Here is a 13,692-nt window from a genome sequence, read left to right as displayed (position 1 = left end):
AGTTTTATTGTTTTGAGCTCACATATGTTGTTTTTCATTCCATTCTTCACATGTTGTATTGCTTTCGCCTTATGCAATTTCATGCTTTCCTAGTTAGTACTTCAATGCCTTCCTAGATTAATTCGATTTCAGTAATTTAGATTAGATTAGTTCCACTTCAGTCCTGCATATAAAGTGCATGTGTCTCGTAAGTCTACGAACCTCGGATTGACAAATTAAATAGTTGGGTAAGTACTACAATAGAATTAAACGGTAATATTTTCAACCAACATTTTGGCGCTGTTGCCGGGGAGGCACGATGGATTGAAGTTTAGTTTGATTTTTCATGCAAGTGTGTTTAGACGTTCAAATCCCGGCAACGGAACCAGGGAGAACTATATTCACTACATATTCACTACCATGATTCCATTTTCACTCCATTTACCATTCACCAACATTTATTTTCCAATGATACTTTGTTGCACTTTGCTTCATACGCAATATTGGCATGCTTCATTAATATTACAAAAGGGCTTTCTTATGCACATTATGATTTCCAGTGAGTGTTTACATTATTTTTGAAGAAAAGAGAACAGAAAATGAAATGAATGTTGTTAACAAAAGAACCAACATTCTTTGTATTCATGGTTGTCACACAAGAACCAACCATAAGAAAATTTAAATTGTTACTCATGTCTTTCACATATCTTGGAAACATTCATTATTGAAAGAAATCATCATGTAAAGCCAAAGTTCAAAATGCCAAATGTTCTTAAAGAGACCCATGCATGGTTGCATGAGGACATGCAAAGTTCAGTTGGGGAGGATGTTGGGACTCAGAAATGTTATATTTTCATCCACCTTTTTTTCACTATTCCTTACATTTAATCATCCCATTAACCTTTTATCATATCATTTTCATACATACATTTGGGTTTCACCTTCTTATTTTCCATTTTATTCATTTTTGTATTACAAGTGAATTTATAATTAAATATTAGAAAATATAAATATTTTTATATATATCTCAAATATGTGAGTTTTGTGATGTATAGGAAATATGTGAAGAATTAATATCTCCTCCACCATATTAAGGAGATAATTATGCAAGCCTATTCCTAAGGAGAAAATCATAGAGGATTTGGTTGGCATATCTTATCCAATTCCTAAGGAGAAAATCATGGAGGATTTGTTTGGCATATCTTATCCAATTCCTAAGGAGAAAATCATGGAGGATTTGGTTGGCATATCTCATCCAAGATATGTGAGAGATTTATGGAGGATTCCAAGGGATCATATTTTGTAATAATGGGAAAGTAGTTAAAAATGCTTGAGAGATTTGTGGGATCATATCTAATAATAATGGGAAATTAGTTGAGAGTGCTTGAGAGAATATTGGATATGTAATTATGAGAAGGTTATCTTCCTCATGTATATAAGAGTGTGCTCTCTCTTCATTTTAATAAGGAATAATGGAAAGGAATTCTTAGTTTTTCATTTTTATGCTTTCATGATTTGTAACTTGATTCTTGTAATATAATTTGACATAGCTTTATTGTTTTGAGCTCACATATGTTGTCTGTCATTCAATTCTTCACATGTTATATTGCTTTCCCCTTATGCAATTTCTTGCTTTCCTAGTTAGTATTTCAATTCCTTCCTGATTAATTTGATTACAGTAATTTAGATTAGATTAGTTCCACTTCAGTCCTGCATATATAGCGCATGTGTCTCGTAAGTGTACGAACCTCGGATTGACAAATTAAATTAAGTACTACAACAGAATTAAATGGTAATATTTTCACCCAACATTTTGGCGCCGTTGCCGGGGAGGCACGATGGATTGAAGTTTAGTTTGATTTTTCATGCAACTGTGTTTAGATGTTCAAATCCCGGCAACAGAACCAGGGAGAACTATATTCACTACATATTCACTACCATGATTCCATTTTCACTCCATTTACCATTCACCAACATTTATTTTCCAATGATACTTTGTTGCACTTTGCTTCATACGCAATATTGGCATGCTTCATTAATATTACAAAAGGGCTTTCTTATGCACATTATGATTTCCAGTGAGTGTTTACATTATTATTGAAGAAAAGATAATAGAAAATGAAATGAATGTTGTTAACACAAGAACCAACATTCTTTGTATTCATGGTTGTCACACAAGAACCAACCATAAGAAAATGTAAATTGTTACTCATGTCTTTCACATATCCTGGAAACATTCATTATTAAAGGACATCATCATGTAAAGCCAAAGTTCAAAATGCCAAATGTTCTTAAAGAGACCCATGCATGGTTGCATGAGGACATGCAACAAGTTCAGTTGGGGAGGATGTTGGGACTCAGAAATGTCATATTTTCATCCACCTTTTTCTTCACTATTCCTTACATTTCATCATCCCATTAACCTTTTATCATATCATTTAAATACATACATTTGGGTTTCATCTTATTATTTTCCATTTTATTCAATTTTGTATTACAAGTGAATTTATGATTAAGTATTAGAAAATATACATATTTTTATATATATCTCAAGAATATGTGAGTTTTGTGATGTGTAGGAAATATGTGAAGAATTAATATCTCCTCCACCATATTAAGGAGATAATTATGCAAGCCTATTCCTAAGGAGAAAATCATGGAGGATTTGGGTTGCATATCTTATCCAATTCCTAAGGAGAAAATCATGGAGGATTTGGTTGGCATATCTTATCCAATTCCTAAGGAGAAAATCATGGAGGATTTGGTTGGCATATCTTATCCAAGATATGTGAGAGATTTATGGAGGATTCAAAGGGATCATATTTTGTAATAATGGGAAAGTAGTTAAAAATGCTTGAGATATTTGTGGGATCATATCTTGTAATAATGGGAAATTAGTTGAGAGTGCTTGAGAGAACATTGGATATGTAATTATGAGAAGGTTATCTTCCTCATGTATATAAGAGAGTGCTCTATCTTCATTTTAATAAGGAATAATGGAAAGGAATTCTTAGTTTTTCATTTTTATGCTTTCATGATTTGTAACTTCATTCTTGTAATATAATTTGACATAGTTTTATTGTTTCGAGCTCACATATGTTGTTTGTCATTCAATTATTCACATGTTGTATTGCTTTCCCCTTATGCAATTTCCTGCTTTCCTAGTTAGTATTTCAATGCCTTCCTAGATTAATTCGATTTCAGTAATTTAGATTAGATTAGTTCCACTTTAGTCCTGCATATATAGTGCATGTGTCTCGTAAGTCTACGAACCTCGGATTGACAAATTAAATAGTTGGGTAAGTACTACAACAGAATTAAACGGTAATATTTTCACCCAACATTTTGCCGTCGTTGCCGGGGAGGCACGATGGATTGAAGTTTAGTTTGATTTTTCATGCAAGTGTGTTTAGATGTTCAAATCCCGGCAACAGAACCAGGGAGAACTATATTCACTACATATTCACTACCATGATTCCATTTTCACTCCATTTACCATTCACCAACATTTATTTTCCAATGATACTTTGTTGCACTTTGCTTCATACGCAATATTGGCATGCTTCATTAATATTACAAAAGGGCTTTCTTATGCACATTATGATTTCCAGTGAGTGTTTACATTATTATTGAAGAAAAGAGAACATAAAATGAAATGAATGTTGTTAACACAAGAACCAACATTCTTTGTATTCATGGTTGTCACACAAGAACCAACCATAAGAAAATGTAAATTGTTACTCATGTCTTTCACATATCCTGGAAACATTCATTATTAAAAGACATCATCATGTAAAGCCAAAGTTAAAAATGCCAAATGTTCTTAAAGAGACCCATGCATGGTTGCATGAGGACATGCAACAAGTTCAGTTGGGGAGGATGTTGGGACTCAGAAATGTCATATTTTCATCCACCTTTTTCTTCACTATTCCTTACATTTCATCATCCCATTAACCTTTTATCATATCATTTTCATACATACTTTTGGGTTTCACCTTCTTATTTTCCATTTTATTCATTTTTGTATTACAAGTGAATTTATGATTAAATATTTGAAAATATACATATTTTATATATATCTCAATAATATGTGAGTTTTGTGATGTGTAGGAAATATGTGAAGATTTAATATCTCCTCCACCTTATTAAGGAGATAATTACACAAGCCTATTCCTAAGGAGAAAATCATGGAGGATTTGGTTGGCATATCTTATCCAATTCCTAAGGAGAAAATCATAGAGGATTTGGTTGACATATCCTATCCAATTCCTAAGGAGAAAATCATGGAGGATTTGGTTGGCATATGTTATCCAAGATATGTGAGAGATTTATGGAGGATTCAAAGGGATCATATTTTGTAATAATGGGAAAGTAGTTAAAAATGCTTGAGAGATTTGTGGGATCATATCTTGTAATAATGGGTAATTAGTTGAGAGTGCTTGAGAGAATATTGGATATGTAATTATGAGAAGGTTATCTTCCTCATGTATATAAGAGAGTGCTCTCTCTTCATTTTAATAAGAAATAATGGAAAGGAATTCTTAGTTTTTCATTTTTATGCTTTCATGATTTGTAACTTGATTCTTGTAATATAATTTGACATAGTTTTATTGTTGTGAGCTCACATATGTTGTTTGTCATTCAATTCTTCACATGTTGTATTGCTTTCCCCTTATGCAATTTCCTTCTTTCTTAGTTAGTATTTCAATGCCTTCCTAGATTAATTCGATTTCAGTAATTTAGATTAGATTAGTTCCACTTCAGTCCTGCATATATAGTGCATGTGTCTCTTAAGTCTACGAACCTTGAATTGACAAATTAAATAGTTGGGTAAGTACTACAACAGAATTAAACGGTAATATTTTCACCCAACAGTATCATTCAGGTGGTCTACTTATCCTGGTAGATCTTATAACACCACTTTCAGGTGTTTGGTGTGCTTATTGCTGTTGTGATGGTTGCTGCTATTTTGGTTGTTGATTGTTATTATTTTCAGGCACCTTTAATTTTTCAGTGATTTCATCAAAAACTGCGTATTCTTTGTTTTCCTTTTCCTATTGCTTTTCCTGCAATTGATTCTTATACAAGACCTTTTCATTGAATATTACATCTCTGCTCCTATTGATTTTGTGATTTTCATAATCATATAAGCGATAACCAAAATCATTAACACCATATCCAATAAAGGTACATTTCTTTGACTTTGCCTCAAGCTTTGTTCTATTTTCTTTATCAATATGGACAAAGGCCTCACAACCAAAAGGCTTTAAAAAAGAGTAGTTTACCTTTTTAGTTGTCCATGCTTCCTTCGGAACACCACAATCCAAGGAACTTGAAGGCCCTCTGTTTATTAGATAAACAACTGTATCTATAGCATCTGCCCAAAACTGTAAAGGCAATCTTGCATGCAATCTCATGCACCTTGCACGCTCCATGATTGTTTTGTTCATCCTTTCTAACACACCATTTTCTTGTGGTGTTCTTGGAACTGTCTTCTCTCTGCAAATTCCATGCTCTGAACAGTACCTATCAAACTCTTTGCTGCAATATTCACCTCCATTGTTTGATCTAAGACACTTCAATTTCTTTCCTGTCTCAATCTCAACCAAAGCTTTCCATTTCTTGAAAGTATAAAATACATCAATTTTATTCTTATACAATAAATCCAAGTTTTTCTAGTTGCATCATCAATAAAAGTAACATAATAACGAGAGCAACCGAGAGATGATACCTAAGCAGGTCCCCATACATCTGTATGCACAAGCTCTAATTTTTCATTCTTCTTTTCTTTCCCAACTCTGAGAAATTTTACTCTCTTCTGTTTTCCATAAATGCAATTTCACAGAAGTCCAAATCAACATTCTTCAAACTCGGCAACAAATTCCTTCAGTGAAGAATCTTCATCCCCTTTTCACTCATGTGTCCGAGCCTATGATGCCATAATGTTGCATCTACTCCTTTGGAAGGTAAAGCATTAACAGAGTTAGAAATACCATTGCATAAATACAATGTACAACCTTTTCGCCTTTTGCTACTACCAGGGCTCCTTTGGTGACCTTCCAAGCTTTATCTGTAAAAGTTGTCACACAACCTTCACCGCCTAACTTCCCTGTTGAAATCAAATTTTTCTTTAGATCTGGAACATGCCTTACCTCCTTTAGTAGCCATTGGTTTCCATTCTATTTTTTTACAAGAACCTTACCCATTCCAACAATTTTACAGGGTTTATCATCACCCAAACGAACTTGTCCAAAATCTCCTTGAACATAGTCATGAAAGTATTTCTTATCAGGTGTGGCATGGAATGAGGCCCCTGAATCTACCACCCACAAATCAATAATATTTTCGAAAGAAAGAATCAAAACATCTTGTAACACCTCACCTGTCACATTTGCTTCATGATTTTTTTCTTACTGTGAATCTCCTTCTTTTCCCTTCTGAGATCTACAGTCTTTATTTAGGTGTCCTTTCTTTCCACATTTCCAGCACACTATCCCTGATCTGGACTTGGATCTTCCTTTCCTTGATTTACTGCGATATCCTGAGCTCTTTCCTGTTTCCATTTTTCTTCCCCTAAACTCTGCACTCAAAGCATTTCCCGATGTCTCACCGGAGCTTTTCCATCGCATTTCCTTGCTAAGGATAGCACCGAGAACATCATCAAACTTTAAAGTACTAGATCCAAACACAGAGTTACTAAGGCCATTACTAAACCATTCCAACTTTCTAGCAATGAGCATAAGAATAACAGAGCTCTAACTTCATCATCAAATTTTACCCCTACAGAACATAATTGACTTGTAACAGTATTAAAATCATTTAAATTATCTACAATAGATCCACCTTCCAACATCTTCATATTAAATAACCATTTCATAAGAAATACCTTGTTTGAGGCCGAGAGATTTTCATATAGTTTCTCGAATGTCTTAATCAAACCCTCTGTCGTTGTTTCATTCGAAATGTTGAAGGCGACTGATGTTGAAAGGCACAACCGTATTGTTCCTAGTGCTCTCGAGAAGGTTCCATTCTTCATCTTTCATACCCGCCGGCATCTTTGCTTTTCCGCCCAATGGTAAGTATAGATCTTTCTGATACAGATAATCTTCCATCTGCATCTTCCACAATGAGAAGTTTTGGCCATTAAATTTCTCGACCCTAAACTTACCATCTTCCACCACTGTTCCACTCAAACGAGGAACCCTTCTTTCCTACGAGTTTATCAGCCAAATAGACCTTCGGCTTTGATACCAGTTGTTAGAAAATTATATATTACGGAGCAATGGAACACATAAAATATTGCAGAAATATAAACACAGAAAACACATAAAACAAGAGAGACACAGATATATGTGGTTCACCCAGTTTGGGCTACGTCCACCCCGAACAGCCAGTCCTTCCTTTCTATTATCCAGCAAAATGAAGAGACACAACCTACAGTAGATACGCTGTAATATCCTATGTTTTCTCTCACAGTCTCACCTTTCTGTTTCTTGCTCATAGAATACACATCTATTACGTAACCTCAAATACAATGCCCTCATACAAAGAGAGTGGTTGCCTTCTAGGGAAAAAAACCCTAAACTAAACATAATTTCTACCGTCAGATCATCTGCCTAATGAACGGCCTAGATTGACTAGAAATTACTATACTTTTACAAGGAAATTTTACATCTGTTTTTAGCTTCGGGGGCACTGCCCTCGAACCCCCTCTAAGGGACCGCTGGCCCCCGTACCCCAGGGACCCCCACGAGGGGGACAAGTCCCCCCCGCGTGGAGGGGTGTACAAACTTCCTGGGGTATACATACGGCTGAAACAAAGACCTCTGAACAATCATGCTCCACACACAACACAACATACATAACATTTCTAGCTTTAACCTTTTCTTTTAGATAAAAGTAACCTTTACCCTTAATGACAGCTGGTGTGTCATTTCCAAAAGAGAAATTATTTTCCTTTTCTAAAGCATTATATGAAATGAGTTTATCTTTATCACCTGTCATGTGTTTTGAGCATTCGTTATCAATGTACCACCGATTTTCTTATCCTTCTACAAACAAATCTATGCCACATATTTATGACTGTAGTTCCTTCTTTTTCCATACCTTGGAGTTGGATTATTTTTGTTCCTTTTGATATGTTGGTCGAAATTTTCTCCCGCACTTAGATTCTTCATGACAAAAGTTATTTCAAAATGAACATTCAATTTCATCTTCAAGAGGAGAAAATTTATTATAAGATCTTTTCTTCATTTCGGTCACACTCCTTTATTTTCTTGCTTCTCTAGTCATGATATTTGTAAGCAACACATTGAATAGCCTTATGACCAAAGTTATGGAATGAAAAACATTGTCCATTAAAGAATAATTTTTTGTGATCATAAAATATTTTGGTATTGTTCACCTTTTGGTTGGTGCTTCTTTTGATGTTCACCTTTGGAGTAAAATGAGCATGATTTACCTAGGGAGTACCTTTAGGCTTTTGTTGAGGACTGATGCATTGTTCACTAGCATTTCCTGCATCAATATAGCTTTTGGTGATGGTTGAAGGCTTTTCTGGTTGGGCTATTTCTCCAATTATTCAAGACCGGTCTTTATAAGAGGAGAACGTTGAACCTTGATGATTTCATCTAAGGTTTCTGATCCTTTAGCAAATATAAGATTCAGAGATTTTGTCTTCTCAAGTTCTTTTATTAAACCCACTACTTCACATTCTAATTTCTCGTTGTGCTTTTCCCTTTTAGTGAGTTGATGTGTCAAAGTGTCTATGACCATATTCTTTTCTTCCAAATAGATTTTAAGTTGAGTGATTTCTTCAAGAAAATATTTTTCTTCTAAGACATCCATAAACTCATCATTTTCATAAGACGTGAGTAGTTTAATATCTTTTTCATATTCACCTTCATCACTATTAGACAGGCCATCACTATCTTCATCAATATAATAACTTATTCTATTAAAAAATTGTTTCATGTTACCTTTTGCAGAATCCTTTCCTTTGTCATGGTTATCTTTATGAGGACATTTGGGAGCATAATGACCAACTCTACCACAAGAAAAACATTTGAAGAGAAGATTACCTTTGAATCTTCCAGTACCCAATCGAAGTTTCTTCACAAATTTTACCTCGTCCTCTTCTTATATATATCCTGATTCCTTGAAATATTCCTTTTATTTTCCCTTTGCAGAGGCCTTGAAAGTGGCTTCTCTGATTTCTGATGGACCTCTTTTCCTCATTTCAAAGGCAGTTAAAATTCCATGAATTTGAACAACAGTAATAGATTGTAGATCCTGCTTCTCTTCAATGGCAGATACTTCTTATGCAAATTTAGAAGATAGAGATCTTAAAATTTTCTCTACTATAGTAGCCTCCTTTATTTCTTCACCTAGATTATTCATACGATTTACAATCTCATCTACTTGTAAAAAGTAACTAGCAATACTTTCATCACTATGCATCTTGAGAGTTTCATATTGAATTCTAAGAGTTTGGAGCTTAGCACATTTTACCTGGGAGTCTCCTTCGTAGCTCTGAATGATTTTTTCCCATACTGCTTTGGCTGTGTTGAGCTGCATGACTTTGATGAATTCTGATTCTGATAGACTTCCCAATAATGCATTGACAACTTTGGAAATGGTTTCATATGCTTTCTTTTCTGCTGGATCTATGGGGACTGCTATTGGATATTAGTATCCTCCTTCAACAATTTCCCAAACATCATGTCCAAGTGACTTAAGATAGGCTCTAGTTCTTGTCTTCCAATGTGTTAAGTTTTTTCTGTTGAAGATTGGTGTTTTGATAGATCCCATTCCTTCGTGATTGCCCATCTTGAGAGATCTTCCTTCAAGCAATCAAGCTTCTTCTGAAGGGCCTACTCCAATACCAATTGTTGAGAAAAATACTGGGTGGGGGGGTTGAATCAATATTTAAACTTTCACAATAATGATTTTCTTTTTCAAAACGTATACGCTATTTTACAGAAACCAACCAGCGTATGCCCGCACCTATAAAGAATGAAACCAACGTATAGATAATAAACTTTGATAAACAGCTAATTCAATGTCTTAAATCAAAATGTGATGCATTTACTAAGCAGCAAACAAATGTAGTAAGAACAGAATAAATAAAACACATAAGCAGCACACATGAACACCAGTATTTTTCGGTTGGAAACCCAATGTGGGAAAAAACACCGCTCATGTCATCTTAGTCTTCAATCTTCTTATTATAAAAAATTGTTTACAAGTTTTGTACTGGTGTAGACTTTTCTAGTATGTAGGAATCTACCTGCTAAAGGCTACAACCTTCACTTGTTTTCCAGCTTCTACTAGAAGGGAGCTCCAACCCCCTAGCTCTTGTACTGGCTGATATGTTTACCAGTATGTAGGTGTCGGCCTACAGAAGGCTACTACCTTCACTCTTCCTCCAGGGACCATGTTTCATAAATTTTCAGACTAGATACTCCTGGTACACAACAACACAATATGTAGGCCATGTTTCATCAAATTTTCATACTGGACCCATCAGTAACATTGAAGCTCAAAATCAATCACCACTGCAATACAACCATCAAATACAACTGCATCTATCAACAATCAGTCAATTTGATCAATAAATCACTCTCACCAGAACACACAGATGAACCCAAAACATTGCATCAACAACTAGAACCAACTGTAACCTTAAAAATAATCTATCAGAATGTATATGCTACTTTAATGAAGACAACTTGCATGTATATGCTACTTTTTGTAACCCAAACTACATATACCTCTAAAGATATTGAATCATAAAACTTCTAAACCATAAATTGTACTACCCAAAGACATTCTCAAGATATATTGTCATGTTACAGAGTTCTAAATAGATAGCATCAAATATCACCCTTCCTACTCAGTCAATAAATCAACCAGACTCAATCTCCTTATACAATCAGTTTTACTTCAAATCTAATGAAGACATCATTAACAAATAGTAGTAAAACAACAACACTGATTAGATAGATCAGACATCTCCGAAAAAGAAGCTTTTCTTATGCGTATGCTACTAGGAAGTGTCGAACTCGCGTATATATGCACCTTCACCAAGGCGAACCTGTGTATAGATCTGCAAATAATAACTTATAACTTCACAACTTTTCAAGACTTTAGATATACCCAGATCATAACATTTAAAGGATAAACATGCATTAGTATTCATATCTAGCCCATCCATTATCATATCATACAATGATAAGTCCTTTCAGGTCTCATGATCCTAATCCAACATTGTATCCAAAGGTGCACAAGATATTTCAGATCTATATCATAACCATAGCCCTTAGAACATAAAATATACTTCAGATGGAAGTATTCATGAAAAACCCTTTCACTTTCACACTTATCCCTTTGATCTTCTCATCCTTATATACTTAGAGCCTTTATCAATACCTCAGACCAAAACAACACTTAGAAGCTATGGTATTCTTAGATGGTATCAAGTAACCATTATTCGGCTCAATATTGTGGGCTAATATCATGGTATGGACCCCTGGTATTCTTTAACCTTAATTTCCATTCCATACGCTCTTTTCCTTATGTGAAATTGTGTGCATACGCATACGTTCTTTTTATTCTATGTACCCATGTGTATACACTACTTGGACTAGGGTAAACAACATATACAACTTAAACCATTCTATTTCCTTAATTTCTTGATTTTGATCAGTAATCCTTTGTCCCATCATCCTGTTCTTCTATACCATTACTATGTTACCTTTGAATAGACCTGTTACAATGTGAGTTGCCCTTTATCAATTCTAAACTGACCTGTGTGTGGGTTGCCATCAAGGACAACACATGTATCATAATTCCAACGATTCTTTGCTTCCATTTTTACGCCATCATTTACATCAATTTTACACTATCTTTTTCATCCAATTTAATGCCTTTTTTTTGCATCCATTTTATGTCAGTTTTTGCATCTAGTCTTACGTCAGGGGTTGCATCTAGTCTTACACTATTTTTTGCTTCTAATTTTTTATGTATTATTGCATCTAGTTTTGCAGCATCTTTGGTGCCTATCTTTGCACCATATGTTGAATTTGATTTAGCCAAATTTAGCATCCATTTTTGTGCCCATTTTTGCATCTTTTTTTGGACCATTTTTTACGTCCACTTTTACATTTGATTTGTCTCCCATTTTTTTCATCACATTTGCACCATATTTTGCATTAATTGATGCATCCAATTTTGCATCATTTTTAACACCGTTTCTTGCATCTAATTTCACATCCTTTTGAGCATCCAAATTTGCATCTATATTTGCATCCTATGTTAAGCCATGTGTTCTGTCCACCTTCGCATCCCATTTTGTGTCTAATGTTACATTCAAGTTTGAGCCATATTTTACATCCACTTTTGCATTTGTTTTTGCATCACTCTTTGCATCTCAACTTGTATCCATTACATATGAATATTAGGGCACGATGGAATCGAACCAAAAACCAACTGCTTGTAAATCAGGTGCTTTTCCATTGAGCTAGCACCCTTCAAAAGAATTAGACCTTGAAATTTTATAAATATAAATTATAAACTTTAACTAAATTATTAAACTTTGTAAAGTCTTGTAGATTTAATTGGCTTAGCTGGCACAAACAACTATCCAATAGATGAAGAACATAATTGTTTTAGAACAAGGAAAAAAATTCCACATGGTTAATACGCTCAACCACCGAAAAAATAGCATCAAAGTCGATTGTTTAAACTTGAAACTAAACAAAGTATAAACCCAAAGTCCTCATGTTCTCTAGATCCTCTAATACAATTGGAGATGAAAGAAATCATTGAATAATTTAAAAATTGTAAATAGATATAGTAAAAAATTACAAAAATAGGCATTATAATTGTTATGATGATTAAATATCAAAATCATGTAGAGTAGGAAATTCAAAAAATACATTGGACATGATGGAGCCAACACAAAATCCATTTCACAGTTCTCATATGGGATCCATGAATATACATACCTCTAGAATGTAATTCTTCTGAATTTCCCAAGAATTAGTATAGAACTTCAATGATATGTAAAGAAGGAACCAAGACACCATAGGACCTTCAAGAAATAAAACACAAGGGACGCTGAAAAAAAAAGGTTGGAGAGTGTTCCTAGCAACCCATTTCCCTTGAAGACGATGATAATTAACACAAGGTCGCTTTGGCCCACCTCTATCTCTGAAACTGTGGTTTCTTTTTTTCTCTCAATGGTATTAATATAGTGGACAGGGGCCAAGTTATCTCCATTAATGTTTTCTCTTGTTTAATTGGCACATAAGAATTTTCAATTTTAAACATGATACTGCTCAAGCTTCCAAACTTGACAAAACATTACCTGGAAGCAACATGAGGATTTCTCGATTGATTTATCAAAATCATGCAAACATTTTATGTGCATATTTATGTGAGAACACTTCCTAAATATTGGGTCCACATGTCCCTGAGGTTCATAAAGGATTCCGAAGACTACAGTTCTTTTTACAATTACACAAGATATGTAATGAAGTCATGTATAATTCAGTTGAATCCAATCCTTGTTTAAGGTAATGCATTAATTTTGTTTATTTTCCATGGTTATTTCTGTTGCATATGAAGGACTACAAAATTTGTTGTGTTCTGCTTCAAAACTTTTGGTGATGGTGAAATTCCATTTAAAACTAATTTCTTACATCCTTGAAT

Source organism: Pinus tabuliformis, chromosome 3_2 (assembly GCF_031772625.1).
Source record: "Pinus tabuliformis cultivar Carrire ecotype Pingquan chromosome 3_2, CPIR1, whole genome shotgun sequence".
Lineage (NCBI taxonomy): Eukaryota > Viridiplantae > Streptophyta > Pinopsida > Pinales > Pinaceae > Pinus > Pinus tabuliformis.
This window is presented reverse-complemented; position numbering follows the sequence as displayed.